This window comes from Euprymna scolopes, chromosome 46, assembly GCF_053919585.1.
Source record: "Euprymna scolopes isolate OS-2025 chromosome 46, ASM5391958v1, whole genome shotgun sequence".
Lineage (NCBI taxonomy): Eukaryota > Metazoa > Mollusca > Cephalopoda > Sepiida > Sepiolidae > Euprymna > Euprymna scolopes.
In genome coordinates, this window is record NC_136527.1 from 38,484,441 (window position 1) to 38,492,336 (window position 7,896).

Below are 7,896 nucleotides of genomic sequence, written 5' to 3' on the forward strand. Positions count from 1 at the left end.
TTCCATAGCTGGTACTAAAAGATAAAATGAGGAATATTTATTTTTAAGCTAATAAAACCTAATAACAAATATATGATGTGGATTTATTTTAGCTGTGTAGGAAAAAAACAGCCATAAACATGACCTTTTGATTTCTATCCAGTCCTTCAGCATTGACAAATCTAACAAGACGGTGCTAAAAGGTCTTAACTTTGGTTTTTAAGCTGCTGGCTATTTATTGGTTGATGCTGCTCTCTGTTTACTGGTTTGTAAAACCAAGTTCTAAATATATAACAGGGGGATGGGTGAAGATAAAAAGCAATAAAAATTAATTTTACTGAAACCGTTTTGCCAGTTGAGTTTGTCTTGGAACTGACAAGACCCACAAATACAGACTAGAAGATTGAAATTTTGTTAGTCACCATAAAAATGTAAGTTATATTTTAATCTAAATGTAGAATTTAAGTAGATATTTTTACTATATAAAACTACTATTTATATGATTATTATTATTATTATTATTATTATTTATTTATTTATTTTAAAATAAGTTTTCAGTAAAATTCTCTCTCATAAACAAAAGTGGTATTGTACATTTTATTTTAAAAGATTACACATGAACACATTGAAAAACTTGACAAAGAAATATATCAATTCTTTTAGAATTTATTCACATGTAAATTTAATTTAAAATATTTCTTAGTTATTTAAGTATTTTCGGATAGTTAATAAAATAAATTTGGTATGTATGCAAAATATAAGCCGTGCTGAAATAATGTTATTTAGAAATTCATTTTTTTTAAATGAGGAGGAGATGACATTTTATAACTTTTCTTCTTCCACCTAACAATTAAATAAACAAAAATGTTGTAAATTAAACTTGATCTTATCAAAAAATATCATGGTCCGCATTCTGCATGAGCACCAATAAATTTGTTATCGGAAATAAATACTGGGCATTTTTGAGAATTATTCATTTATTTTGCAAGATGTGGCTTAAAGATTCCACTGGAATAAAAATCAAGCTACATTGCATCCATTCATCTGCTACTATAGAAATATAAGTGACCGTGAGCATATTAATTTGTAATAATATCTGGAGAAAAAAAATTGTTAATTGCTTTAAAAGTAAGAATGGTCATGGTATGGGAAATCAATTTTATGTTAAATTTAAATGCAAAACTCATCTCTCAATCTGCATGCTAAAATAATTATTGTTTTGGTTATGAAGGTTATTATAATTTTTGGACGAAGTAAAGAATAGATACCCCGTAGCAGACGACGCCGCCTGGCGGTGCCAAGCGCACAATTCAACTAACACCGGTGATTCGACCTTGACATTGGCACAAGCACACGGCGTCGGTTGTTTGTAAACACGTCAAATAGCAAACATGCTCGAATATTCGCCAGCAATTTTTTTTTAAATATATTTACAAACTTTTGAAGATAAACCTTAGAATAATGATTATGTTTCGCGGATTTTTGTGCTAAAGATTGATTTTTATGTAAAGTGTTTTATAATTCTTTTTTTTTCTGTGTTTTTTAATACAATTCAGTATTTATTTAATTATTCTTTCTTTAAAACATTAACTTTACCGACAATTAATATATTTTTTTAAATAATATTTTTAAATATTGAATTTTGATTTAATCTCATGATACCATCACGTGATCAATTTATTAAATGACAAAAAAAAATCCAAAAGTCGAAAAAGCCAAAATTTTACGAGGTATTAAAAGAAATTAATATTTAGACCATTTTGTTTTAAATACTGTAACAAATGGATAAAGTAAATGTAAATAAATATTGAATTGTATTAAAAACGCGCAAAAAAGAAATGGCCAAAACCGTATAGAATGAACCTTTTTTTATAAGTTTTATTCAAACAGTTTTTATTTGAACTTAATGGACTGTTGTTTTCTATTTTTTCATTTATTATTTATTAACTGTTTTATTCTTTTTTATCACACAAAAATAGAACTTTTAGAATGAAATATATATTATGGACTGTTTTTCAAACATCGAAATTTTAAAATTAAAGTTTTATTTAAAACAAAAAAAAAGACGAGGTGTTTTTTCTTTTCGATTTTTGTCACCATTTATTACTTTGAAATTTTATTCAACAATGAAATGATAAAAAAAAACTTTTCGTTAAATATATTTTTTAAAAATTAAAAAATATCTATAAAGTCTATTTTTATGTCTGTAAAAGTTTGTTGAAAGTTCAAATAAAGTTTATAATTTAATTGAAAAAAAAACACCTCGTCTTTTTTTTTTAAATAAAACTAACTTTAATTTTAAAATTTCGAAACAGTCCATAATATATATGTCATTATAAAAGTTTTATTTTTGTTTGATAAAAAGAATAAAATAGTTATTAAAAAGTTCTGTAAATATATTAAACACACACTCAGAAAGAAAGACACCCATTTATTGAAATATCTTTTATTTTTAAAAAAATCTTGCTCGCGAATATTCGTAAAAATGTAATATTTAAAAATATTATTTTGAAAATATATTAATTGTCGCTGAAGTTAATGTTTTAAAGAATAAATATTGAATTGTCTTAAAAACGCACACAGCACAGAACCCCCAAAACACGGTACATAAAAATCAATCTTGGTCGCAAAAATCCAAAACAGAAAGAGACACCCGTTTATTTAAATATCTTTTATTTAAATACGTTCGTTTTGTTACTTATTTTCAAAAAATGTTTTGTAAATATATACTTTTTCTTTTAAATTTTCAAAGGTTTTGTAAATATATTTTTAAAAAAATGCTGGTGAATATTCGAGCATGTTTGCTATTTGACGTGTTTAAAAACAACCGACGCCATGTGCTTGTGCCAATGTCAAGGTCGAATCACCGGTGTTAGTTGAATTGTGCGCCTGGCACCGCCAGGCGGCGTCGTCTGCTACGGGGTATCTATTCTTTACTTCGTCCTAATTTTTCATAATTTTCCCATTAGTTTTTGATTTTGATGGTGATTAAAGCCTAAAGTTATTCTCCAAAAGAAAATATGTATTTTTACAAAAAAAAAAAAGTTATAATGAAAATTAGCAAATGGCGAGGAGGTGACTCGCTCTTGGCTAGTGTATTCGCCTTCCAAAAAGTCTGCATATTGCATCCGCTGCCTGCTCTATTCCCGATCAGAGCATCAATCCACATTGCAGCAGGAGGGTGGATTTAGTCAGTGGAAAGCACCTGAAAGGATGACCGTTCATGAAAATGCTAAAAATCATCGAGAGTGTTTTACACTGTGGAAAGAACTGGAAAGAAATCTGACTGAAAAAAAAAGGATTCTTGACGTAGAACTCCAGTTACAAATTTAAAAAGAAAAGCAGAAATGGCGTGACATTCTCATGAGAATATTACACGGTATCAAATACTTGACAAAACAGAACCTTGCTTTGCGAGGACACAGGGAATCACTTCAGGCAGATGGTAACTCAAATGTGGGTAATTTCCTTGGTTTAATGAAATTTCTTGCCGTCTTTGATCCTGTGATGCGAGAGCACCTCGCTCTTATTGAAAGTCATCCTTACGCATTATCTTATATTTCCCCAGGTGTTCAGAATGAATTTATTCATATTATGGCATCTACCGTTCGCTAGAATTTACTAGACAACATTAAAAAAGCTAAGTATTATGGTCTTCTATTCGACTCAACCCCGGACCAGGCACATCGTGAGCAGATTTCAGAAGTTGTAAGGTTTGTGGATATTGATTTTGAAAAGAAAACAGTTTGTGTTTGAGAGTCCTTTCTGGGTTTTCTCCATATACGTCAGAAGGATGCTGCAAGCTTTGAAGTTATCATGCAACAACTGGAGAAAGACCAGATGAAGATAGAAGATTGTCGGTCACAATGTTATGACAATGCTGTTGTGATGGCGGTTCACAGAAGTGGTGTGCAGCAAAGAATAAATGAAAAAAAAACAAGCTGGCAGTGTTTGTAAATTGTGATAACCATTCACTTAACCTTGTAGGTGTTCAGGCAGCCAGGCAAGACACAGAAATGGTCTCGTTCTTTGGAGTTATTGACTCATTGTATGGCTTCTTTTCCCGTTCCACACAGCGGTGGGAGAAATTAAAAGATGCTGTCCCACTGGTTTTAAAGGCTGAAGCAGAAAGCCGTTGGAGTTCTAGAACAGAAGCAGTGAAGCCTGTACAAATGTATCTTGACAAAATCGTTGATGTACTAGACAGCATGATAGAAGATGTCAGCCAAACAATTGATACCCAGAGTGACGCTAAACAACTAGTAAATCGCATACTAACATACGAGTTTCTAACATTGTTGGGTTTTTGGCACAAAATACTTACGCCAATAGATAGAGTGCAAAAACGATTGCAAGACAAGACAATGAATTTTCACAATGCTGCCCTAGACATAAAAGGCCTAAGAGATCATTTCAATGATGCAAGAGAAAATTTAGTTGATGCATGCTTGGCAGATGGCAAGAACCTTTGTGAAAAATGGGGCGTTGAAATCAAAAGAAGGACAAGGGGAAAAACAAGAATGGCTGATGCACGAGATACCGGGTTATCAAGAACAGATGAAATGAAACGAGTCAGGAAGGGAGCTCTAGACCGCCTGCACAAAGAGATGGATGATCGATTCTCCCGGTTATTTGACATCGATTCCAAATTTGGCTTTCTGTTGGATGTCCAAGGCCTTTGTTACGATCCTGAATCATCTGACTGTGAACAATTAGAGTCTATGTGTGAATATTTAGGAGCTGTGTACAGTTCAGACATAGATGGCAAGCAATTATATGAGGAGATTATTGATTGCAAAATGTTGATATCAAGTCGTACCAACTTAAAGTTATCGCGTCCTGAAGACCTTCTGACATTCATAGTTGAATATGGTGATGAGAGCGTATTTCCCAATCTTCGAATTGATTTGCAAATAATGTTGACAATGGCAGTATCTATTGCAAGCTGCGAGCGAAGTTTCAGTAAACTGAAACTAATTCTTTCATGTCTCCGAGCCTAAATGAGTCAGGACAGATTGTGTGATCTAGCTTTGATGAGTATAGAAAGGGAATAATTAGAGAAAACTAACTTTGATAAAATCATAGACGAATTTGCTTCCATAAAGGCACGAAAAGTGTTATTTTAGAATGTTATTATTGAAACAAAAAAGGCCGGATTTATTGAGGTTTATTGTGGTATGTTTGTTATCCTTCAATTTCTTCATAATAAAAATAAATGAAGTATGTTGTAGTCCTTTCTTTTTGGATAATTTAGAATTTTATTTCTTAAAGCAAGAATAACCATATAATTACTTTATTAAAACATTCATTTCATGGTTTATCTTTCGTTAAAATTGTGCCTGTATTATAATATTTTGTAGGTTAGGTATATCTAAGGTATAAATTATTAAGAAGGGGCGCACATTCAAACTTTGCCATGGGCGCCATTTTACATAGGTACGCCACTGTTCAGGGCACGATCCATTTTAAAATCTTTTACGTTTTTTTACCCTTTTATGCTAATAAAATTGTTGTACGTAAAACAAATACTGAATACCCTTTAAATAAGTTTTTTATTAGCATAAGAGAACGATACGTCAGGTCCAAGGTAAGCACTATAAAATAACATGCTGACACTATTGGAGTAGTATACAGAGCTAGCGCTTCATCAGGGAGAGTGATATTGGGACGTTTCGTATCCATACGAAACACAATACAACATAGGTTGTTTTGGGGAAATCAGATTAGGAGGCAACTTCTTGTGAAGCTGGATTTTTTTTTATATAAATTGAAGTTGTGTCTACTATTGCTGGTGTGGTAGCTGGTAGACATGTGTCAAAAATCCGATCTTCGTTCTGTCGATAAAACTGTTTTATTTCATATAGCCCCCGAGTTATTTCTTTTATTATTAGTTATTACATGCTCGTGTTTTGAACGTATATAAATATATGGAGGCGTTGTCAAGCGTTCACACAATTATTGTACCATCCGAAAACTTTCATTTCTATCTTTTATTATCTTGACAAGTTTTTGAATAGAATTAATTAATTTTGTAAAATGGCCGTTTTGATGTTGCTTTAGATAATGTCGTATGGTCTTTACTTCCGGGTATTTCATCATTCTTTTGAAGAGTGAATGTCTTTGCACCTTATCGTCTTAATTGCTGTCAGGTTACAACCCAGGCTCTAACATCATAATTGTGTGAAATTGGCAATTCTCATATGTAGATCGAAATATGAATTGAATAAGATTATAAAAATAATAATAATTAGAAAATCGAAACAAATAATTGTATTAAGAGAAACATTTCTAACTAAAAATTAACAAGGATTGAAGATAGAAATTCATCTGTAGCATTATTATATTTTAATGGAATTTGTCTTTCCATTTCAATTAAATGTCTTTATTCTGTTAGATATCCACAGACACATGTTTCGACATCTCTAAGTCTCATGTGTGGCTAAGTGTACATAGATTAAAAAAAAACTGCGATTCAGTTGTTGGTCCATAGTGTTCGATGAAACTGTTTGTGACGGGGAGAGAAACTTGATTGACACCTTCATCTTATCCTCTTTCACACGACGGATTAATGAGACACGTGAGTGGAAAAGCACGATAGCCTGCAAAACATTCGTGTGAAGCCCCATCCGCATTTCTCGGAGTATTAGCAATAATTATAATTAGCAATTGGTAAAGGTAAAGTTAATTGTTTCATGAATCCATTATCCCAGGCATTATCAACTTATTTCGGATCACAAATATATTACTTATTGCGTGACGTCTTTCGATTATGTTTCATGAATCCATTATCCTAGGCATTATCAACTTATTTCGGATCACAAATATATTACTTATTGCGTGACGTCTTTCGATTATGTTTCATGGGTCCATTATCCCAGGCATTATCAATTATTTCGGATCACAAATATATTACTTATTGCGTGACGTCTTTCCATTATGTTTCATGAATCCATTATCCCAGGCATTATCAATTATTTCGGATCACAAATATATTACTTATTGCGTGACGTCTTTCCATTATGTTTCATGAATCCATTATCCCAGGCATTATCAATTATTTCGGATCACAAATATATTACTTATTGCGTGACGTCTTTCGATTATGTTTCATGAATCCATTATCCCAGGCATTATCAACTTATTTTGGATCACAAATATATTACTTATTGCGTGACGTCTTTCCATTATGTTTCATGAATCCATTATCCCAGGCATTATCAACTGACGTCTTTCGATAGAACTAAGAAAGTTGTTTGCAGCTTGATTAATTTGACATTTTTCGGATTTTTTAATTTTAGAATATTGCTTAATTCTGAATATGAATTGATCTCGTGTTGAATTCATGCCGTAGAATGCATATAAACAAATCATACTTCTGTGGTAGTATTTCAGTGTAATGTGTGTTGTATCTGCCTTTTTGAAAGCTAGAAAGTGTATACTGTATATTAGTTATAAACGATGAATCACATTCCGCCATAAAATTATTACCAATGAGTTTTAGGGTGATTAAATTTTATTTGGTGTATGGATGGGCGTGCTATATTTGAGGATTAAAGAAGAAACTTAGCATACTACTTATGTATACTTTGTAGTGGTGATAAATCCCTATCATCATTTCCAAAAACAAGTTAGTTCTCGCAAGAACGTGTTAACTCAAAATATTCATGCCCTTCGACAATTGTTTTAAACTAGAAAAATTAAACTCTAATTGTTATATATATTGGAACCTCCATAACAATTTTATTGATTCCTATACGTTTTAGCAAGGGTTAAAGTCGTACATGTCAGGATAACATGTCGACAAAAAAATATGCTGTGCTGCAGGTGACGTGATTTAGAGTTTTGTTTCATAGATAAACACATAAGAAATGCAATTGTCACATGATATGGCAAAGAAGTATCTTACGCATTTTAGGA